Raw genomic sequence first — 25,699 nt, 5'->3', positions numbered from 1 at the left:
TTCTAGGAGGAGATAATATTGAACTCAGTTGACAATCTCTTGTTCGTATCATACTCTTTTCATCATAAAAATAGGCAAGCATAATTTGAACTTCTTGCTCTCTTTAGAGTTTTCTCCTTTCTCATTTCATCCTATTTTCTTTCTTTCCTTGGAATATCCAGTCTTTTCTTTTCCCAAAGGGTGCTGCTCAGCTGAAACATTCAGAAAGGGATCAGACATACAAATTTCTGCCAAGGTGTTAATGTCCTATTAAAGATCAAAAGACTCTCTGAATGTCTCCTGACAGCATACGCGTAAGCAACCGAAAGGGCGAGCAATGGAAAGGTTTTAGGTAGAAATACACAGACATGTATAATGTTTCCATCTTCTCTTCTCTGATGAGCAATCCATATCATTATTATCACTTTAATAAATACTGACTATAATTAAGATCAAGTCATAGTAAAATACCATATGATCTCACATAAGTGAAATCTACTGAACAAAATAATTTAACAAACGAAATAGAAACAGAAGCATAGATACATAGAACAGATTGACAGCTGTCAGAGGGGAAGGGGGTTGGGGGTTGGGGATAAAAGCTGAAGGGATTAAGCAAAATGATATATTTATAGATGTATAGATGTGTATATGTGTATGTATATATGTATATAGATAGATGATAGATAGATAATGTCTGTCCAGAAGGTATCCAGCCATGTACTATGAAAAATACATTTACTGAAGAAGATTCAAAATACAAGAAACAGTGTACATAGGACAATGATGCCTCAGTGCCCTTCAAAGTAGGCACCTTGAGACCTCATATAGTTCTCTTAATTGCCATCAGCTGCCCCATTGTATTTTCCTGAAGCTCATTGATGGTCTGAAATCTCTTCCATTTCAAAGGCAATTTTAGTTTTGGGAAAAGCCAGAAGTAGCAGGGCACCAAATCTAGGCTGTAGCGGGGCTGAGTCACCTGGGTGATTTGATGTTTCACCAAAAAACTCTGCATGAGACATGATGCATGAGTGGGTGCATTTTCATGATGGAGCTGCCAATCACCAGTTGCCTATAGCTGCGGCCTTCTGAATCATCCGAATAGTTTCTGCAGAGGAATATTCAAACTTAATGCAAAATTTGATGCAGATTCATTGCTCTACTCACTCAATCATTTTAAATGCGACAGCCACACAGTACACATGCTCACTCAATGGCATCTACTGCCCCCACTGACTAATACAGTGATGTCATCATTGTTTACACACGTGCATTCCAGTCCACTCTCCTTGGCTGCCAGGTTACATCGATGTCACGCAAACCATTCTTGTTAACAATGGTTGGACTTTGTCCAGACAGACCTCGTGTGTATGTATGACACAGAGACACCGGCAACAGCCTGATGATAGCCAGAGGGAAAGGGAGATTAGGGGAGGTAGGAGTGGGCTAAGGAAAGATAAATGGGAGCAGAAAGAGACTTCGCTCTGGGTGGTGGGCACACGGTGCAGTGTGCAGATAATGTTTCATTGAGTTGTACATGTGAAACCTCTATGGTTTTATTAACCAAGTATCACCTGAATAAATTGAATAAAAAAGGAACCAGAGACAGTGAAATTTACCTTTGGATTTTGATAGTTGTATCTTACTTGCAAAACACTGGCTACAGAAAGCAGGGGATTTTTCTTAAGTTTTTTATATAACATTAAAATGGCATTTGTACTGCTCTCTGGTTTAGGTAACAAGCTTCTATACATTTCTCTTTCAAGGTAAAGCAAAAGACATGGTATAGTTAAAACAGCAAGTGTTCATATAATGCATGTATTAAATGTTTAATACAATACTTTCAAGAAAAAAAATTGAGTCGTAGGCTAAAGGCCACTATGTTGGAAGAATTGAAATACATCTCTATTCTTTAAAATCTGAAAATAAGTTGACGAGATCAGACACGTTCAGGGAGATATGGGCATAGATGAGATCTGAAAATAAATTGAAAAGAAGTCTGGCAGGATTTTTATTTCATTTGAGAAAAATTAAGAGGAGAGAAATTCTATGTCATCTCTCTTATGCTTAGTCCATTGTATAAGAATTCCAAAAAGAGAGAAAAGAGCCGGGTCTTTAAATATTAGTATTTGTAAGGTAAAATGACTAACCCTACTAATAATTTAACCCTATAGTAAATTTCTGTATTGGATGGAGGTACGTGTAATTAATTAGATACAATCACAGGTGGGCAGCCTCACTTGAGCACATCGTCACCATCACTATCTGAACAAAGACAGAAACACTTAACAGTGCCATTATTTCCAAATCATTTAAGCCAAATAATTCTAAATCCAAAGGCTTTAATCATGTATAATCCTGCTGAAAGAATAAATTATAATCAGCCTATGACACATTATGTTGCAAATCTACAGCACCAGAGCATAACGGAATCTTACTTTCCATTAATTCATTCTTCTCGGAAAATGCAAACACTCCAGGGCTTAATAGCCCCCAAAAAGAATGTTCTCACATTTTAAGATTACCCATTAGGGAATAAGTTACTTTTAAAACACACACACATACACACAAGGAAAAGAGTGACTCTCAGAAGCCATCGTTGAAAACTGACTTAGCCTAAGAAAGGCAGCAACCTCTGCCCTCACTGAGATGTGGAGATGGGCTTGAGACAACCAAGAATAGTAAACTGTGGAGCGGGGGTGGGGGGATCAGTTCCACTGTGTATTTTAGCAAAATGTCAACAACATGTGCTGTGTCTATAGTAATTTTTGAATTCATTAAGCGTGATACTCCCTCCATAAGACTGGATTCAGAGGCAGGGAGCAAAGGAAAACTCTAATTCTGGAAAGCAGAATGAGAGTACTTGGAAGAATCTCTAAAGCAACCATAATGACCCTGAAATGAAGAAAGTTCCACTGGAAATGGATCTCTTTCTATAAATATAAATCTAAGAATAGAAGTAAACAAGATACCTGGGGCCTTGAGACTGCCTCATATTCTAGAGCTATATTGTCCAAAAAGGTTGCCACTGGCCACATATGACTCTTTAAATTTAATTTTTTTAGTGAATTACAATTACATAAGTTTTAAAATAAAATTCCTCAGTCAGACTAGTTATGTTTCAAATGCTCAAAAGCCACATGTGGTTAGTGGCTGTAGTGCTAAACGGCATAGATAAACCTTCCCATCACGACAAAAAGCCCTATCAGACGGTGCTCTTCTAGAGCTCCACGCGGGCACAGACTGTGTTTTTGAGTCAGTAATGTAAGTGCATAGTGTAACAGTGGGGAATTGTAACCCAGTGCTCCATGCTCTTGACATTGTTCCTGTAAGCGCTGACTCTCACTAACATGGAGCTTGTAGGTAAATGGCATGTTTGTGTCAGAATCCTAGGAACTAACAACAACAACAAAAATACAGACTCCCACCTTCAGGCATCCAGCTCTGGGAGATTTGCTGACTATCAACTGTGGAGTCGGGATAGCATGGAGCCAGGACGACTAAACCAAGATGGTGCACATGGGACCTTCGCTTCCCTTATTGGAATGGACTGTGCTTGTCTGCATGTAGAGAACTTCCCAACCCCCGCCCTTGATCTCTTCGGTTCTCTTCTCCCTCCTTCTAAAAACCTTTGCCTCCACTGAGATGTGGAGATGGGCTTTGAGACAAGAGTCCCCATCTTCCAGGTTGCCAGCACCTGAAAATAAATCACTTTCTTTACATCAGCCCTTGTCTGTCCAGTATTGCCTTTTGGAGGCAGCAGGCAGCAGGACCTGCATTCAGTTACACTAGCACAGTACCTTGCACGTAGTAGATAGTGAACAAACACTGACCTAATTAATTAACAACCACATGAATGGTCATCATTGTTTTTATCCCTACTATTCTACCTGGGACTGGGCAAAATCACCACTAATTGCATGATGCACGACCTTGAAGACCCAATACCCCATCTGCATTTCCACTTCCTACACCAGAATGGCCCTGGAGAGTGGTCTCTGAGAGGGCTAGGGAAATGAGCGTCAGCTTGTCACGTTTAAACCATCTTGGTAAGTGATCGTTGTTTACTCTGGACATCAGAATCTTTACTGCAGAAGTCAGGTGGTATACGTGTACTCCAAGTATTACTCATTAGAATATCCAAAGGGGTCCTTTAGCTCAGATCTTTACAAAAACAATGACAACAATAAAAGAGAAGTTGGAAATGACTGGACTCACATGATGAAATGAGAATAATAAGTAGCTTTCCACAGTATATATTAAGTTTAGGATGTACATCACACTGTACATTACATACCGTGGGATTTTGATGTCAGTTTTTAATCCCCTCCACAGGAAATTCTGAAATTCTTAACCAAGTATGGTTAAGATAACTATTCCGTGTGGTAAATTGATGTCAGTTATACTGCATTTCTCCTCTGGAGTGTTCCATATTCTTCTGTATGACCCAACAGAATCAAGATGTTCATGGACTTGAAACAAAATTACTGTGGCTATTTGTAGACTTTGTCAGCTTCTGCCAGCAATTGCTCCAAGTTGACTTTAAATACATAATACTTGCCAATAGTTTCTCATGAAAGTTTTTTCCCTCCATATACACTGCAAACTGGGTGCCATTAATTATGGCGCTGTTTGATGGGAGCTCTGTCTTCCGGACTGAACACTCTAGGTTCTATAATGACAGAGAAGGGCGTGCACCGCTGCTGGCCAAGGTCCATTGCACAGAATCGTGGAAGACAGAATATTTCCTTCATAACACCTTTTCTGCAGCTTGAGACTTGACATTGAAACCATGGCATGTGTGGCCCATGGCATTGAAACTTACCAATGCCATGGGCCCCACAAGAAACATACCAGAGGCAAGAGAGGGGCTTTCAAATGGAAGGCAGGTGGAGAGGAAGCCTTGCACAATGTATGCATATATTAAATCACCATGATGTACACTGTAAATATCTTATAAATTTATTTCAATTATCCTTCAAAACATTTTTAAAAATTAAAGTTCTTAAAATAATTGATTCTGTGTGACTTCCTGCACCATATCAAAAGAAGAATTATAATGAATTTAAAAATATACAAATGACACTTTCTCATCACATTTGTTATTTAAATACTTAATAAAATAGGAAAAACTAAGCATTTTCTCAACCTTTAAAAGTTCATAAAATAACAATCTTTGTATATGATTTCATTATCTATTGCAATTCTGACTTCTTAAGTGCTAAATATAATTTGGCTAATAGTTATTTTTAATATAATATGTTTATATAAATACAAACACACATATACACACACAAACTAGTCAATTGCTAGAAACTCTTTTAAATAATATTTCAGGCAAAATTGTCATATAGCTAGCTCTAAAGTAGTATATATGGACAATAAAAAAGAGGTTGAATTCTAGGTATAGAAAGAATAATAGTATCAATAATTAAAAGTAAAAATCTTACTATTTTTCCCAGCAACCCAGATAGAGTAGAAGTACTAAAAGGAAAGTATTTGCTGAATTGCTTGGCATTTTTTTCAGTTAGGAATCAGCAGCTAGTATTGACTGGAGTATTGGCTACATGTGGTTGCAAGAATAGGTTGATAGTTCTATTTGTCAATGGTGGGAAGTTCCAGCTTATCTTCATAGTTAGCACCAAGAGGAAATCATTAAAGCAACCTTATCTCCCTCAGGCATCTTCACCCTCTGCCTCAAGTCAGTGCACTTGTTTTTACAGCATCATTTGTTTCTCCAGCATCTCAACTTTTCCCTCCATATATCCATGAGATTTAATCACACATGCAGCAAAAGCCTTATGTTCTATTTCCTCTTTTTCAAGGGCTACAATTTCACATCTGTGCTGCCTGCCCCTACCACCACAGATTTCATTTACTTGTCTGACTCATCGAAATTTCAGACATATTTCATGCCTTCTTTCTCTATGATATCACTTCCTTCTCTCCTTTCAAACAACCAACGCTCACCATGGGCCTGGGCCTCCAGCCATACAGTGGTCCCTGTCCTGCGAAGTTTCTTTTCCTTTCTTCTTGTTTGGAGAATGTTATTTTTCTACATAGTTCCAATTGTTTTATCCCAATACATTTATAGCCTGATTTTTTAATGGAGATTACAAAAAAAAGTATGAAATCAACAACCCGCATTGTTGGAAACTCCTCAGTAGCCTGTCCCAGATCTAATTTTCATTCATACCAGATTTCAAAGGATAATTCTCTCCTACCATTAAGAAAGAGTGTTGTGTTTCCATTGGTTCCAAGTGGAGAAGCATTCAGCTGGAGTTAGTGTATACTCAGGTTTACACTAGAGGAGTTAGGCCAGGGGTTGTCAGAGGCCTATTACTACCCCCCCTTTTTTCTCATCATTTTCTTCCTAGAAAAATTCCATCAAAAGAATTTTTTATCTAACCAATAGGAAAATAGGTCAGGCAAAATTCCCAACTTGTCAGAACTGAAAGTGATTAGTTTATCCAATGGTTTGTGCTCACAATTAATTGTTGCCTGGAATGTCCTTCCCTTATAACCTGGGCTTTCCTTAACTGAGTCTGGGATCACATGTACGGCACATTTCCCTCAGGCATTGGAGGAAGCAAGGCCACTGTTGAAAGTCATCCTAGCTTGCCCATACACTGCCTTTAACAAGTCTTCATGGATAAGAGAGTCTTAGGAGCCGTGAAAAATGGTACTTTTACCAAGCAGTGCCAATGACACCATCCCTCCTCTTCCTTGGAGCAATCACGTCACCATCTTTTTAATAATAGCTAAAAGTACTTGGATATGTGTACACGTTCTCTCATGGTTGGTTGAGACCCTGACCAGTTACATTACATTTGGTAGAAACTTAAGCTTCAAGATCATTGTTACAGATTTCCCCATGTGCTTAGGAAGAGCAGTATGACTGAATAATCCAAGAATAAAACCAGAGAAAAGTACTTTTCCCCATTCAGTAATTAATTCACCTGGTCTTGCAATGGCTCTGCTAGAAAAAAATAGAACCAGTGATATTTTGAAGTATATTAAGAATTTTCAAAGATTATTCTTTACACTAAGCTATTGTTCATCATAGAATATACTATCAGTTAAGTGCCATCAGAGATCAAAAGGAGGGGAGTGCTTTTCCAACTCCTCTCGAGTAACCTCATTGATCCATGATCTTTCAGTCAACATCAGCTCGTTTCAAACAACTGGAATGATGCAACAAGTTTTAGAGCTTGTGAAAGGAACAGTGAAACTTATAAGCTACCTAGTATGTGTAGCCTGTATACATTATTCACTCACAGCTTCAGGAAAGGAAGAGACTCACTTTTGGTTTGAGGTAGTTCCACAGTTCTTTAAAAACACCCATATTATCTCAAAGACTTGGTAAGTTTCTACAATAAGTGTGTATTGGGAACCGCCCTGCCTGGTTTCAGAGGCTGTAACCCCCCATGGTTAAGGCTGAGTCAGAGTTGGGACCATAAGCCACTAAGGAGACAAAGCTTATCTCCCTGGCAGAAGTGCCACCTCTGCCCACTTCACCCTGCTTGGCCCTGAGCTTGGCCAGTTAGCCAATGACGGGTAAGAATCCTCAAGGGAGGATCAACTAAGACATGCTCTGGTCACCAGGGATAAGCTCGCAGGGAAGGACTCAGGGGGCTGTGGAAAAAGGGGGTGATTGACCCTCGCCCCTCGGCTTTGAAATAGCCTGAGTCCTCATTCTGTCTGCAAGAAGTCTCCTAATCTCTTGGCTGCCTTACTTCCCTTGCCTGACTTAAGCCTGAAGCAATAACAGAGGGCAGTGCAGTCCTGTGCTGGGAGGGGCAGATTCCCTGGGGAATCAGGCCTAAGAAAAATACATACATTCCTGTGAAACCTACTTAATTTGTACCCTCAGTTTAAAAGATAAGGGTCCAGACCTGAGATGAGTCTGGTGCCTAAAGTTTTATGGCCCTCTAACTAATTGACTGTAACTCAGAATAAGCCCTCAAAGTTCTCTGTAAATCATGTATTGTTTAACCCTTACTGGCTGACAATGATTGATGAGCTTTATCTGTATTCCTATGCGAATGAACTTAATAAAAGCCCATGGATGGAAAGGCTCTGGGCCCTTCTCCTTTGAGAGCTCGGCCACCTCTCCTCCGCAAGCAGATCATGTCTTGGTAGACTTATTCTTCATCCATGGCGGACGGGGGGGGGGGGGGCTGCATTAAAGCCCCCCAACAAGTATGTTCTAGCAAAAACTAAATATGAATAGGAACTCCCTTTAACTCGAGCATTTTTAGTGACCATAGTCAAGTCAGTACAAGGCAAAAAAAAAGTCAGCTGTCTAGTTCAGAGAATCTCCCATAACCAATTCTTCACAAAGTTGAGGGCCAAAATCTCACCAGAAACATGGATATATTTCAAATTTTATCATGAATTAGAATTGATAATTTCCAGTAAATATATATGCAAATTTATGATAAGACTATGACTATGCTAAAAAATGTATTTCTGTATTTGAATACTAAAGTTTCTCAAGGACAGTCAGGTCCTGAGGTTTGAATTCACTTCACAATAATTTTTCAAATACTCAGATCTTGACTTTTCTTTTTGCTGCTAAATTTACGTTTCTTTTGTGTCCTTTTTGTGAAAATAAATACATATTTTTACTTTGCCTTCTTTATTACACAAAAGATTCTAACTCCTCCAGAATAGACTCATTGTTGTTCTGTTAGGTATCTACTGCTGCCTAAACTGTTACTGTAAAACAGCACAATACAAATGTGATAGCTCACAGTTTCTGTGGGCTGGGAATTCAGGCAGAGTTTAGCTCCTGGGTCCTCTGCTTCTGGATCTCTCAGGGGACTGCAATCCCAGTGTCAGTCCAGAGACTCTCACAGGGGCTACAATGAAGGTGGCAACGCAGGCTGCAGTCAGCTCAACCTTCAACCTATGCAAGATCCACTAGCTCACCTACTGTTTGCAGACGTGATTCGAATTTTTACAAACTACTCAATTGAGGGCCTCACTTCCATGCAGGCTGTTTGCAGGAGGCTGCCCAGGTCACCCTCTCCATCAGAGCAAGCACATGGGAAGATCCAGGGAGAGAGGATACCAGGAAGACAGGAGCCAGTCTTTTGTAATCCACTCATGGAAATGACATTTTACCGCTTTTTCTGTAATCTATCAGTGAGAGGCATGTCATGAAGTTCAGCTACACTCAAGCGGAGGGTGTGAATACTAGGAAGTGGAGATTGTTAGAAACTGTATCAGAAGCTGCCTGTCACAACTGTATATACTCTTTTACACCTTTTTTTTTTACATAAGAACAAATTGCAGTTATTGCTTGCTCTCAGTTTATAGAGACTTTTTCATGACCGCATATTACTCCATTGAGTGTTGTACTATATTCAACTAATATTTTTATAGTTGGGTATTTAAATTATTTCACATATTGTACTTTTACAATCAGTAACAATAACCAACAACACTACACATTTGTTATTTCATATTTGTGTAGATGTACCTTCAAAGTATGTCTCTAAAAATGGTCACAAGTAAATGCATTTTTGATTTTTTTGATATTACAAAATTTCCCGCTGCAAGTATTGTAACATTTTGCCCTCACACCAATAATATATGATAATACCTGTTTCCCCATAACTTCATCAATGAAGTATATCATAAAGCTTTTACATTTTTGCCAGCTTTAATCTTTTCACATCTTTAACCGCCATTAGATAGCTTTTTTTTATAAACTGTTTATGCCTTTTGCATATATTTTTCCTTCAGATTTTGGCCTTTTCCCCCTCACTTTGTATGACTCCCTTCAAATATTAAAAAATGGCCCTTTGTACATTGTAAAAGTTGTAAATATTTTCTCCCAATTGGTCATTTTTGTTTTGACTTTGCTGATGACCTTTCCCCCACGCAAAATGTTGTTATTGAAATTATCAATCTTCTGTTTTATTACTTTTGAATTTTAAGTCACAAATGGAAAGGTTTTCCTATATCAAAGTTATAAAGGATTTTACTGATGTTATCATCAGGTGCTTGACTACTTCCATATCTTTTTTTCACATTTAAATCTCTGATCCATTCGCAGTTTATTCCGGTGTTTTATGTAAAGGATAGACTCAATTTTATTGGTTTTGAAATGGCCAGTTTTTGCAACACCATTTATTTTAAAAGTCTATCTTTTCCACAGAGAATTTAGATACCATCTTTATTAGATACTAAATTTCAACATGCTCTTGGATCTATTCCTATAATTTTCATTCTATTCCACTGGACTATTTTAGCAAACACGAGTACTCCACTGGTCTAATTGTAAAGGCTTTATAGTGTGTTTCAATATCCCCTCATTGGAATTCTTTTTGAGGGCTTTCCTAGTTCCTTCTTCATGATTTTTCTACATCAACTTTATTACCAACTTATTTAACTCAAAAAAAAGAAAAAACTTGTTGCCATAGTTTTGGGGATCATGTTGAATTTCTAATAGGAGAACTGACATCTCTCTAATGTGGAGTTGTCTTATCCAAGAACAATGAATGTCATTTCACTTGTTCAAATGTTCAAAATCATATAGCTCTTTCAAATTTCTTAGGATTATTTCTATTTTATCTTTTATGCTGCCACTATACATAAGTTTTTCTCTTTCATCAAATCTTCTAACCAAAATGCATAAACTATTGATTTTATACCTTAACTTTACATCTTATTACAATGCATCAATATACCCTAAACCATATAGGCATCTTATGCTTATTCATAATCTGACTAAATGGCAATTTGAAAGACTCCAAGGTCACTCAAAATTTATACCTAACCCAAATGCTTGAAATTCTAGTGGATTTTAAAATCCTAGTTAAAGAATTCATTACTGCTAGCTTTTAAGGGTGAAGAGAATTTAATGATTAGAATGCATTTTGAAATGTTCCAATTAAACCATAAACAGGAAGGAAAATCGCTGGTTTCACTATATACCTTAAATCAGTTTTTATTAAAACCTCCTTAATATTTCAAATAACTAACATTATTTTTAAGACAAAATGAAAATAATTTTACATGCATCAGATAGTGCAATGCCCAGTGTACTACAACCTCAGATACCACACCGAGAGCTCACACGCACTGAGTGAACAAACAGGCGAGTAACACAAACAGGCACCAGGCCACTACCCACTAGAGTAGTGAATGCTACCTCATATTCATTTGCTCAGGAAGAAAAATTGAAGCAGTTCTTGACCAGGAACATCAATATTTCTTGCTGATAGATGAAATCAAATCACAAAAGCAAGCAACTTTTATTGATGGTTTTTCCCTTAAACTACCAAATCTGCATTCTGACAGGCAATGAAATCATAACACATAGTGTCAGAATCAAATTCCCTAATCACCGACAAGAACTTTATGAAACCTAAATGAAGATGAAGACCTGTATAAGCAATGTACTTGAAACCTTAAATAGTTAAAATGAGATCACCTAAAAAAAAAAACAGTTATTTTTAGCCCAAACACAAGCCAAAGAAAACTAAATGCAAATCAATTAAGCTGTCAGAAAATTTCCCCTACTCTGGCCCTTTAATGTGAAAACTATACAAAATTGCTGAGGTTAAAAATGCAACACCATTTTAGGAAGAATGTAATTTTTTTAATGCACATTGAAAGGGAACTTTTATTTGAAGTAAATGTTCTTGTGTTCTTCATGTAAACAGGTTTTGAATGTAGGAATGAGGAAGAAATAATCTACTAGATTTATATGGCTAGAACTGTAGTTCATTTTAACATTTAAAAAAATCAAATTGCAAAGATGACTTTCCCTTCACCTAATTCCACATTTGCCTTCTACTTTTACATTTACAGCCAACCTCAAGACATCACATCCCACCTTCCTGTAAAGTACTTTCATCCCAATGTACAGGGTAGGATACAAGCAGGTTTACAGTCGTTCATATGAAAACAGTACAATAATTAACAAATCATAGTACAAGAATAAACTGTGTTTCATATACACACAACTGTAAACTACTTTTATCCCACCTTGTATTTATTTTCTTCTATATTAATAACCTAGTAGTAGTGTATAATTTTGTCTCACTTTTCTTTCTTTGAAAATATTTATGGAATAACAATGAATAAAGCTTTTCACATTTAGTAGAATTTGGCCACAGCTTTATGAAACTGCACTGAACTCCATCAAGGTCATTGATGGTTACACACGGCTCGATATCTTACCACAACGCAAAAACCAACTCATACAATTTCTAGTGTTGTACAGGTCCTGGTGAGTTCAAGTGTCGTTTTTAGAACAGGCCAGAACGAGAAAATAGTAGTTATGTAAAAGTTTTTAAGATTCTATAAAATCAGATAAATAATAAACTTTAAAAACTATCAAAAACACATACATCTAAAAGATAAGAGAAACTAACTGATAGCATTCTAGTTCAAGATAAAGCTTTCCATCTGGTGTCTTTTGTAGCCAAACCAAAGTACCCCCATTATGGAAGATCCATCATTCCAAAATTTCAAACAAGCCTTTTTTCTTCCACAATCAGTCAAAAACATATCTGACAAAATAGGCCTCTTGTCATCTATTGCTGTTTACTCTTAAATGCATTTCACAGCTTGAATAAGTCTTTGTTTTACCAACTCTAGGCCACAATAAAAGCAGACTTGTCAACCCACATAGAAAATAACTCAAACTGCTTCTTTGCAACTTGAGATTACAGAGGGGTGGCAACCCATTCATCCAGAGCACCTTAACGGTGCCCATTTATTTCTGACTTCTGCATCTTAAAGCATCCATATCAGATGGTTCGGTAACTCTCAAATAAAATTTTCTAGTAAGCATTAAGGAGATAAAAGTCAAAAAGAGGTTCTTTATCACCAAGGTCAAGTAGAAAAATGTAGGAGTAACCAACTGCTCAGTAAGGAACACCATTTACATTAAAGGTTAATATATTCAGTCTTGCCGTTCAAGAATAGACCATCTGGTTTCAAATGTAGAGTTGAAATGAGTCTATAAAAAAGTAAGAATTATTGAAATCAGGTAGCTCAGAAATATACATCCAGTGATTTCAAATATATTGCTACTTTTTTTAGAAAAAAATGACGACTTTATAAATTATATCCAAACTTACCAAGTGAACACCTGCCCTCTACACATCTATCACTGACACAAAGTAAATAAGGTGTTGGTATCTCTAGATTTCACTCTACCAAGACTCATTGTCATTTTAATGTGTTGTACAGCACTCAGTTAGATCTATACCTGCCCTAGGAAAAGAATTACATTCCTGGTCCCTCTTCCTCCCTTGACCCGCAGGCATCTCCCTCCCCAGGCCACCCTGTGGGCACAGTGCCACTCAGGGCTGTGACAGAAGAGGTAGGCAACCTGGGACCTCAACTGCATGGCATCCTGAGAAGCATTGCCATTTCTTGACTCATCAGCAATCACTTGCTACTCTTCTAATGCCTCTGTATGAATATTTACCAACTGGAATAAGCCACTTTCTTAATCATGTAGGAACCCACCAAATAACTTCAAGCAAAGTATAAAATTAAAGGTTAAAATGCAATCTAATGATCCCCCAAAATCCATTGTCTCAGTTATCTATTGCAATATAGCAAAGCACCCCAAAACTTAGTGGCTCAGAACAACAGCAATTTATTATTTCACACAATTCTGAAGGTAGAATGGGTGATCCTTCTGTTGGCTGGGGTCACTCATGCAGCTTCATTTACTTGGTAGCTGAGCTGGGCTGGAAGACCCAAGAAGACCTCACTCACGTGGCTGGGTCTTGGCACTGACTATCAGCTGGCAACTTAGATTTTGTCCACGTGGCCTGTCTCTCTATATGGTGACTCATTTTTTAGGGTCTTTCTACAAGGTTCTTAACACCAACAGGATGGCCCAGATTTCCCTACATCGTGGCAGCTGGGTTCCAAGTGAGTAAAAGCAAAAGCTACCATTGCCCTTAAAACCAGGCCCAGGATGGCTCACCATCCCTTTTTTGTCTGCAGTGTCTTATTGGTCAAAGCAATTCACAAGGCCAGCCCAGCTCCAAGAGAGGGGAATGCACGTAGAGGAATGGAATAATTACTAGGCAGCTATCTTGGGAAACTATCTACCACATCCTATGTGCAAATTGAAATTCCACTAAAGAAATAGAAAAGGTTTTTTTAAATAATAAGTTAATAAATGTTTACTCTTTGCTAGCACATGAAATAGACATTAAATGTTTTAAGCAGGAAATGGCAAGAAAAGTCGACTTTTGTTTAATGTTACGATATTTAGGCACCAAGACAGCATCATGTGCTTCCTTTATTCTCAGTATTACTGGAACCACGATTACCAAAAACTACTAAAAATACCGCTGCTGTGACTAGTGAGTTATACTGCTATACCAAACCTTTACCAACATGACTTGGCAATCAGCCACATCCTATTGCAGTAAACCCAGAGGTCCAGAAATAAAAGAGGTGCTATGTAAATGAGTTAGAGCACCTTTTCCAAATCTACAAATCAGACAGGAGTGCATACTACTGCGTTGGCAATCATGTCAATACTTAATTATGACTTATTGTTTTTGTCCCCCAGGCATGTTTGGGAAGAAAATTATGTTATAATATCAATTTCTAATTTTGACCACCTCTTTAAATTTATACGCCAAGTAAGAGACTATTATTTCCCCCAATGATCTCCTTTTCAATGGCCAGGAGATTAAAGAAAAACAAGATTGGAATATAGTCACACACAACGATGTTTCAGTCAGTGGACCACATATACAATGGTGGTCCCATAAGATTATAACAGAACTAAAAAAAAAGCGCTTCCCTGTGACATCACAGCTGTTAGAACATTGTGGTGCAAAGAGCGCAAAAATCAACAAGGCTGTGGTGGAGATGGCAAACAACTTTCACCTGTGGATGACAATGACATTGAGTAGCTCCTAGAAGTGGTTCCTGGAGAACTGACGAATGAGGAGCTATTGGAACTGGAACAGGAATGCACTGCTAAAGAAGAGGCAAGAGGAACGGAAACTGCAGGAAAAGAAAAAGAAGGTGACCGCCAAGAAAATTCACCTGAAGGGTTTAGCAGAGGCTTTTTGCAGACCTCAGCAAGACATATTAAAATAAAAGCAAACCACCAAGGACGTATTTCTGAAAAGAGTGACACCTCCTGAAGAAGAGCCTCAGGCAGGTGCTTCAGGAGGGATTCCAGCAGAAGACACTGTCATTGGAGATGACAGCTCCCAGCGTGTCATTGCACCTGAAGACCTTCCAGTGGGACATGATATGGAGATGGAGGACAGTGATACTGATAACCATCATCCTGTGTAGCCCTGGGCTAATGCATGTGTTTGTGTCTTAGTTTTTAACAAAAAAAGTTTAAAATATAAGAAAATTAATTAAAAATCGAAAAATTCTTATAGAGTAAGAATATAAAGGAAGAAAATAATTTTGTACAGCTGTATGATGTATTTGTGTTTTAAGCTAAATCTTACAACAAGAGAATCAAAAAGTTTTTTAGAAATTAAAACGTTTATAAAGTAAAAATGTTACAGTAAGCTAAGATTAGTTTATTACTAAGGAAAGAAATCTTTTATAAACTTAGAATAGCTTATGTAGACAGTGTTTATAAAATATGGTGTGGTAATGTTCTAGGCCTTCACATTTACTCACCACTCATTCACTGACTCACCCAGAGCAACTTCAGGTCCTGCAAGCTCCATTCATCATAACTGCCCTATGCAGGTCTAGCATTTTTTATCTTTTATTCTGTGTTTTTATAGTAGCTTTCCTATAATACAATTGCCTACAGTATTCAGTACAGTAACATAACGTAGAGGTGTGTAGCCCAGAAGCAATAGGCTGTACCATATGGCCTACCTGTGTAGCAGGCTATACCATCAAGGTTTGTATTAAGTGTTCTCTTTGATGTTCACACAAGAAACAAATCCCGTAATGGCCCTTTTCTCAGAACATATCCTTGTCTTTCAACTACACCTGACAAAGAGAGCTTCTCTTCCCAGAGAGAGAAGAATAAGAAGAGTTACATGCCTACAGTACTTTTTCTGTACAAAAAAAAATTTTAACTAGCCCAGTGGCCTGTCTTTTTAAAAGAAAATGAATAGTGGGACTTCTGGTCAAGATGGCAGCATAGGAAGACACGGCTGGCCTCTTTGCACAACCACATCAAAAATTATAACTAAAATAGAAAATAACCATCTCTCAACACCCTCAGAAATCAAGTTGAATGGAAGTCTGACAACCACAGAACTGAAGAAACCACATCCATCCACACTTGTAGGAGTGGTGCAGACACAGAACACGCTGTGTGATGGATAAAAACTCAAGAGGGATATTTTGGGAGCAAGAAGTCCCAGCACCACACCAGGACATCTAACCCGGGGTTCCAATGCCAGGAAGATAAGTCCCCATAACTTCTGGCTGCAAAAACTAGTGGGGATTGAGTCCAGAGACTTCTGGAGCCCTAGGCACTTCCTCTTAAAGAACCCACACATGGACTCACCTCCTCAGACTCACTCCCTCCGATCTTCAGCACCAGGGCAGCACCTTGACAGGCACCAGTTGTATACAGGGAGAAAAAGAAGTATTTGGCATCAAGGCGATTGCCATTGTCCCTTTTATAAGCCCTCTCCCAACAGGGCCAGCAAGCCGGTGCCATATCTGAGACTGCATCAACATGGCTAACACTGTTTGACTCGCCTTAAAGATCCCCAGAGACTCACCCCACCCAAGTTACAGTCCCACCCAAGCTGTTTTTCCATATGAATGGCTGGCCTTGGTTTATCCTTCACAACTTCCTGAATCATCTAAACAAGCAACATCTGGCCTCAGTGAGCCCCAGCCCCAGCACTAACAGCAGCCAACCTAGATTCATGACTTGGCTTCGCCTGGGAATCTCCAAGCCCAGCACAAGTAGCAGCCATCTCAGATAGCTTTATAGCTCAGGCAGGGTGTCCCCAGGCAAAACTCAGGTAGGGGCTGATCTTGGCCTGCACCATCCAGGAAACCTCAGGGCCAGCACGTTCAGTGGACAGCTACAGACCATGTTAGAGAACCACCACCCTCTCCCTGCATAGCTGATCCTCCATGGAGAGCGGAGGTTGATATTCGGTGGTCATAGCCAGTCCTTGCAGCTGACTGGCCTGGGTAAATCCCTCCCATTGATCTGCCAACAGCAAACAAGTCTCAACTACAAGAGGAGGTTGTACTCAGCCCACATGAAGGGTATACCTCGAGTACACAGCTTGGGTGATAGGGGAGGCTGTGTCATGGGACCCTACAGGACACCTACTAAATTAGGCCACACTACCAAGATACAGAGTTAAACAGCTCTACCTAATAATACATAAAAACAAATCCAGAGAAGCTTCCAAAATGAGGAGACAAAGAAACATGGACCAAATGAAAGAACAGATCAAAACTTCAGAAAAAGGGATAAACAAAATGGAGAAAAGCGATCTATCAGATGCAGAGTGCAAAACTGGTTATAAGGATGCTTAAGGAACTTAGTGAGGACCTCAGCAGCATAAAAAAGATCCAGTCAGAAACAAAGGATACACTAGTTGAAATACAGAACAATTACAGAGAAACAACAGTAGAGTAGATGAAGCTGAGAATCAAATCAATGATTTGGAACATAAGGAAGCAAAAAACCAATCAGAACAAGAAGAAAAAAATAATCAAAAAAAAAAAAAAAACACAAGGATACTATAAGGAGCCTCTGGGTCAGCTTCAAGAAGTCCAACATTCACATCATCGGACTGCCAGAAGGAAAAGAGGAAGAGCAAGAAATTGGAGATCTGTTTGAAAAAATAATGAAAGAAAACTTCCTTAATTTGTTGAAAGAAATAGACATGCAAGTCCAGGAAGCACAGGGAGTCTCAAACAAGAAGGATGCAAAGAGGCCCACTCCAAGACACATAATTAAAATGCCAAAGGTTAAAGATAAAGAGAGGATCTTAAAAGCAATAAGAGAAATGAAGTTAATTACCTCCAGGGGAGCTCTCATAAGACTTTCCGCTGATTTCCCAAAACAGACATTGCAAACTAGAAGAGATTAGCAAGAAATATTCAAAGTCATGAAAAGCAGGGACCTATAGCCAAGATTGCTCTACCCAGCAAAGCTATCATTTAGAATCAAAAGGCAGATAAAGAACTTCCCTGGCAAGAAAAAACTAAAGTAGTTCATCATCACTAAACCATTATTATATGAAATGTTAAAGGAACTTATTTAAGAAAAAGAGGATTAAAACTATGCACAATAAAATGGCAAAAAATACATAACTATCAACAATTGAATCTGAAAAAAACTAAGCAAACAACAACAAAAACAGATAGAATCATGGATATGGAGAGCATTCTGATGGTTTCCAGAAGGGAGGGGGTTGTGGGGGAATGGGTGAAGAGGTGAGGGGTACGAAGTACAAATAGGTAGTTACAGAATAACCATGGGGATGCAAAGTATGCTGTAGGAAATGGAGTAGTCAAAGAACTTATACATATGACCTGTGGACATGAAAAGAGGTGTGGCAATTTCCTGAGGGAGTGAGGGGTCCTGGGTGGAGGGAGACAAAGGGGGAAAAATCAGGACAACTGTAATAGCATAATCAATAAAATGTAACTAAAAAAACAAAAGAATGAACAGTAAATGAACCACAGTGGGATGATCTCTTCAATAGTGAAAAACCCACAACACTAAACAATGAAGAAGCTATCATGTTGCTCCACTACCCTTCACCCATCTGTTCATTACCCAAATATATATTAGAACCTACCATGTGCCAGAAAATCCTGGCCTCTTGGGATACACTAGTGAAAAAAATGGACAAAAGCCCCTGCACCTGTGAGGTTTATAATCCAACAGTTAGAGACAATCAATAATAAACATAATAAGTAAATTACATTGTGTGTCGTCTGTAGTTCAGGCTCTGAACTGGAGATAATTTGGAATTCATCGGCATATACTTGGTATAAAGCTGTGAGGCCCAATGCAATCACCAGGGGAATGAGCATGCTGGGATTTCCCAATAAGCAGAGCACAGGAAGAAAAGGGAGCACTACTTCATGAGACAGAGAAGAACTCTCTCATGTAATAGATTGAAAACCACAGAGGTATGAAGGGTCAGAAACCACAGGATCAAGCAACAGGCCGTGCGTAACTGTGGCACAAGCTCCAGGAGCCAAGTGAGATGAAGACTGAGAACTGGTCATTGAAAAAATAAAGCAAAGCAAACAAAATATTGCATTATTTCACAAGCACAATACGAAACTGCCCTGTGAGACAATGTCTAACCATGCCCTAAAAACCATATAAATTTAAATTTTCTACTCCCATATTCTCTTACTTAAGGTTAAGGGGATAACTATTAAGTAAACTGGTTTTCTGTCGGATACAAGTGAAAATGTTATTTTTTGATTCCCAAAATCAACACGGCATGACCAGATGCCTCATGCTTAGTTACCTCAATAACAGCATTTCCTACAGTGCAAGACGCAGTCTGATTGCTAAGATCGGGCCCAAGGCGCCAGTGCCCATCTGTCTGAAGTCTCCTTTTGCCTAGCCTTCCTTATTTACAGAAAATGATGAGAGTAAGAGAAAAGAAAACTTTAAAAAAACAGAAATAATACAAGTCAAAAGCTAACCACAAACTGTAAAAGCAATACTGCAAACATCCCGAAGAATAAAAACAAAAGTTCCACTGAGAAAGAAGCTTCAACACTGTCTTGATTTCTTATCTTGAAGGATCTTTCCCTCCAAATCACATAACACAGCACTACAATTCAATATGAAGAACTTGCATACCAGATAAAAAACTCTAAAAAGAGAATTTTACCCACTGTCTGACACCTATGTGTTACATATGGCAATTAAATAGCCCACTGTTAAGAATGTTATTGTTACATGAACAGAGCTGTAAGAATGGACTCTTTAAATGCCACAGTAACTTCTTTTTCCCAGCATAGCAGAAAAGAAAGGAAAAAAAAAGGGAAGAGATCAAAATGATAAACTCTCCAGCATTTTATCACATTTCCCTTGATGCCATGGTTTTCTACAAACACATGACACGATTATCTTGTCATTCATCTTCCAGCTACAAGAATAAAAAAGTTTTCACTACTCTACACATTAGACATATTTCTAAAGAAGCAGTACAAATAGAACCATATTTTCCCTGTAATTGAGATGATTTCAGAGTTCTGTCACATCAAAGTAAGACATCCTTTAAAATTATCTTCCGAAATGAAACACAATCAATAATGAGTTATGCACTGAACGTTAGTACCTGTCAGACAGTGAGCGCTGCAGGTACTGTACGTTCAAACCACGGCTTCTGGTGACAAGGAGGTACGACCTCTACACAGTGATAAAAATATATGGGCCTAAAGGGTAACAATAAAGAGCTAGATAGTATTAGCACCAAGTAAGTGATACGGAAAATAGTGTTAGGGAGTCTCCAGGCTATGAAAGATGACTCCCAAGAGATGTGGTCCAGACTAGACAGTCTCAAAAAGGCATTGAGCCATCCCTGGGGCCTTTCAGAGGGAGGAGGAATTGAACCTAGAAGAAAGAAACAGGATATGCATGGACAAAGGCACAGAGAGGAGGTTGTTCTCATAGGATGATCTCACTTATATGCGGAATCTAATGAACAAAATAAAATGATGAACAGATTAGAAATAGAGCCATAGATACATGGAACAGACTGACAGCTGTCAGAAGGGAGGCAGGGGTTGGGAACTGGATGAAAGAAGATGAAGGAATTAGCCATAAAAAAATGCGTGCATAACCCACACACACAGACAACAGTGTGGCGATAGCCAGAGGGAAGGGGGGCAGGGGCTGGGTGGGGGTGGGCAAAGAGGATGGGAAATGGGGACATCTCCTGATAATGTGAACAATAAAAATAAAGTTAAAAAAATTGAACTGAGAGCAGCAGACCCAGGAGCATGGCTTAGAAGCTCGTGCTTCTCAATTTAAACGGGGCAATGGTGTAGGCAGCACCTGCAAGCCTTTGAAGTCACCTAGAACAACAAAACAACTTGGTTGCTAATGTTTAAACATCTGGAGATTGCAACTAAAAATTCAAATTCTGTTTTCTCTTAAAAATGTAGGAAAAATGAAAAAAACTCCACATTGGAACATAACTGTTAAAAAGAGAAGAAAGGATAAAGGGTTGTGCCCGGGTTACTCCTTCCCACTCATCTCTCTCTTCTCCTCCCCCCACTATACCACCTCCCCCCAGCCTCAAATTAACCATGGCCTGTCAAGTCAGAGGAACCTGAACCCCAACTATGCTTCCCAATGCTTGTATAACCTCCGAAAGTTAATTATCTGTGGCATGTTTCCTTACATGTAAATGGTGACAATCACATACACTAAAAAGTCTTATTTTTTCAATAGTCATATCTAGTATTGTATGATGCTCGGATCGCATGCATCTTCTCATTTAATCCTTACCACTGTTCTCAGGTTGCATAGTATTCCCTTTGGGCAGATGAGAAAGTTGATGGGCAGGTCAAATTATTTGCCCCAAATCATACAAACAAAAATTTGCAAAGCCAGAGGAGTTGCTGACCCCGAAGTCTTCACCCCTAGCCATTTCAATACACTAGCAATAATAATGCCTACAGATGGAGTTGCTGTCGATATCATCATTACTCTCCCAAATTCCATAAACTGGCCCTTGTTTGTTACACTTGCTGTTCCTGTTATTGTTACTATTATCGATAAGAAAACTGAAACCCAGAGATTCTTCTTTAACTTACCCCATGTGACTTTGCTGATAACTGACAGAGCAAAAATAGACTGGAGTCTGGTTAACAAGGTTGTTACATTTTGAGTTGAGAAGTTGAGAACTGTGTTCATTTTTCTACATTGATGGAGCACCCTTCTGGGGGGTTTTTAATGTAGGAGTTGAATAATAAAGGCATTCCATTAGGAGAGTTAATGGACATTTCCTGAAGGTTTCACTGAATATTCCCATAACAGAATCAGAACTCTGTCTTTGGACCTCCGCTGTGGGCCACAGACGCCTGTAGCACTTCATTTCATATGTCGGACATGTTTCTTCCCTTTAGTCTGAGCTACGAGCTCCTTAAGAGGAAAACTCATTTTCTACTTATCTTTGTACTTCCAGAGCTTAGCAGAAATGCACCAAATTTATTGCAGATGCAAACATATTTAATGGATAAATGAATGGATGAAAGAGATAGACATGATAAACTCAAGCACTTTAAATGGAAGCACTTTTAGGAATCTACATGGCAGCTTCAGGGACCTGACTGAAGTTTGTGTAACATGTGGACTGTATACACGTAAGTGCATTTTCAAGAAAGAAGGTCCATAGTTCTCGTGGGATTCTCAGAAGGGTCCAGGACTTCAAAACCACTAAGTGCCATTACATTCAAGGTAGAGAGACCAGTTAAAGGAAGTGAATTTGTATAGAAAAGAAGTTATAAAGGACCAAACTAGTAATAATAATAATAATTAATAATAGATATTATTAATATTAATAGATAGCTCTAGTAATAGATACGGAAAGAATAATACAGTAGATGACATGCCATAAATAAATCTACAGAACTTGACACCAAAAACCAGTAGTCATTAGATCTGGTATTAAATGAACCATAGAATACTGTGTAGTGTTATTGTCTATAGTTTGTTCCATAAGATATGGCAGAAATGTAACTTTTCCAACTACCTGACTTCTTTCATGAAATGTTTACTAAGTGTGTAGAAATTAAGCACATGCATTGTGTTTTGATAATCCTACAATGAAAGAACACAATCTTTTTGCAACTAATATGCAACAAATGTTTATGCAATTTGGAATAAACAGATGAGAAATGAAAAATTTTTTCCCTTTTTGCTGGAAAACCAGAGAAATTTTACTTTATTGAGAAGAAAATAACCAGAGATTTTTAAAGGATACTTAATGAATGACCAAGGTGATGTGGACTGAACTATATACAGTGGCCTCTCTAGGAAGACTGAGGGTGCAGAGTCATCTCTAGGTATCATGAACTTGTGATAAATCATCCTCTTGCTCTTGCTCTTGCTCCCCTCCCCTCTCCCAGAATTTTTATATGAATTATATTGAGTTTCAAAGAATATTCAATGAAAACTCAGGGAGGGCTCCAGAGAGGAACCCAGAGAAAGATGTCTGGAACAAATAAGGACCCGTCAACTTTGCTGCTGGTTAGAGGGTGACAGTGACAGGTACGTAGGGATTTCAAGCTGTAGAGCATCACTGATTTCACTCTAGGTGACGGCCACTACAAACGGATCTCTGCTGCCTTGGTTTACTTCTGGTTTTAAATTAACTAATTTAAGTGTTCAGAAAGTAATCATGAATGGTGAATATATGTGAAAGAAATTACACAAGCTAAAGAAAGAGGAAAGTTTACAAAAATATTTAACATCTCCGTGGACTACAAAAGAATAAAAACTAAAATAATGTGTGCAGGGACAGTCATAGGCCGGCTCTACTCTTAACCCAGAAGCAGGCACTAGTAATGCGGAGTGCTGCTCCTCCAGGATAAGAGGGACAAAATGTTCCCCTAGTGAGATGATGCAGCAAAGTCAGAGTCATTGCTTGAACTCAGGGGCTCGAGTATTGTAACTCCCATAACTTGTTCTTGAAGTAGGTCTAGCTTTACTCATTGCTGTAGCAGGGGTGTCCAACCTTTTGGCCTCTCTGGTCCACACTGAAAGAAGAATTGTTTTGGACCACACATTAAATACACAAACACTAACAAAAACTGATGAGCAAAAAAAGGTTTTAAGTAAATTTACAGTTTTGTGTTGGGCCCCATCCTGGGCCACACGCAGAGCAACTGGCCACGAGTTGGACAGCCCTGGAGGAAGGGGGTGGGAGCCCTCTAGGACCAGAGGCTGCACGTGCACTATTGCTTCTAGACAGCGGCCCTCAGTACCATCATGAAACTTGGATCTAAGAAGCAACTGCAAAAATAACAGACCATGAGGGATGACCCAGAAGTAGAGGGACAGAAAAAAATAAATGCAAAAATATCCCACAAAAACTGATCTTACCATACAGAATCCCATAAAGATATCTAATGCCAAAAAATTCAAAAATCAAGTGATATATTCACTCGAATAAAAATAATTTTATAAGATTGTATGGCAAAAAATTTTTCTTATTATATATATTTAAGGTATACTTTAGCAAAGACTTTCAAGTAAGTGTTTTCATTGTCCAAAGAGATGTATAAAAGAAAAACTTGAATGAAAAATGAAGGAATTACAAAACAAAAAAGAGCAAAAGGTACTATAATGGCCAGATTTATAAAAATATAAATTATGAACCTTGTAAATTAAAAATAGTGTCAATTTTTTAATCCACTAGATTCAATCATCTAGACTGGACACCACTGAAAGGAGACTATGTTTTAGACACAAATACTGAGGAAATTGCCCAGAATGCTGCACAAAGGGACAAAGGCATTTTTTAAAAGAAAGAAAAGTCAAGAAACATGGAAGATAGATTAAGGATATCTCCCATACACATAACAGGAGTTCTAGAAGAAAAAAATGCAGAAATATTTTCTTCAAAAATGCAGAAACGAAGAAGAGCTAAGAAATTTTCAAATGTGAAGAATTACATGTATACTCAGAAAACAAATGCATTGCTAGTACCACATATAATAAGTGAATTCACATATTGATGCGCCACAGTGAAAATGAAACATCAAGAGTGGAAAACATATCCACATAATACATTAGAAATTTTGACCAAGATTTTTATGTTTTTAAATCTCTCATAATATTTGCCTATTTTGCTCCTCTTTATTCTCTTTTCTTTCTCTGATGTATTTTTCTGAACTGAATATTATTACTTTCTCTAATGTGGAACAAATATTATTATCTCACTAATGCTTTATTCCCTGAGGACAAAGGCCAGTACACTTTCACGGCTGTAATTTCCGTGCCTAGAAATGTCTGGTACACAGTTCCAGTGCTCAACAATGTTTAATAGATGAAGAGTAAATACTCTAAGAAATTAAGTTACTTCCCCACACTTGACTGCTAATAAATGGTAGGGCTGAACAATATTATTGACTGTTGACTCAACACAAAGTCAAATCCTTAAGGATTCTTTGTACATTGGTTACTGTCCAACCATTTTTCCTTCATCCATTTCTTAGCCAATCATTCCCTTTAGATCAATGTTATAATTAATGTTGCTTTTTTTTAACCCAGTCTGCTGTTTCAGCTTATTTTGTTATTCAATATGTTGTTATCAATCACAAATTTACATAATCTTCAAATTTACATAATCTTCATATTTATTGTACCTTTATATCTATATTTAATTTACTGGGGCAAATATAATGGGTGAATACCATTAGAAATGGGCAAGTCAAGAAAAGATGATGATTTGAGGAGGTAAATGCAACTCATGTGTGCAGAGCAATATGCTATTTACTGCCCTCAAAGACATTATGTAGTACATTAGAAAAGCACATTACACATATATAAAAATGATAGAAGATGAGATGTGAGCTCACTGGGGGCACAGGGAAACATCACGGAGCAAGTGAATATTGTGAGGGCCTTGAAAAAGTGGTAGCATTTTGACAGAAGTATATGGGAGTAGATAGAATTCCAGCCCAAGAAGCAAGAATGAGCAAACAAATGGAAGCAGAAAAATATGGGAATATTTAAAATGCAGTGATCTCTTAACTTGGTCTTAAGGAT

This window comes from Desmodus rotundus, chromosome 2, assembly GCF_022682495.2.
Source record: "Desmodus rotundus isolate HL8 chromosome 2, HLdesRot8A.1, whole genome shotgun sequence".
NCBI classification, from domain to species: Eukaryota; Metazoa; Chordata; class Mammalia; order Chiroptera; family Phyllostomidae; genus Desmodus; species Desmodus rotundus.
This window is presented reverse-complemented; position numbering follows the sequence as displayed.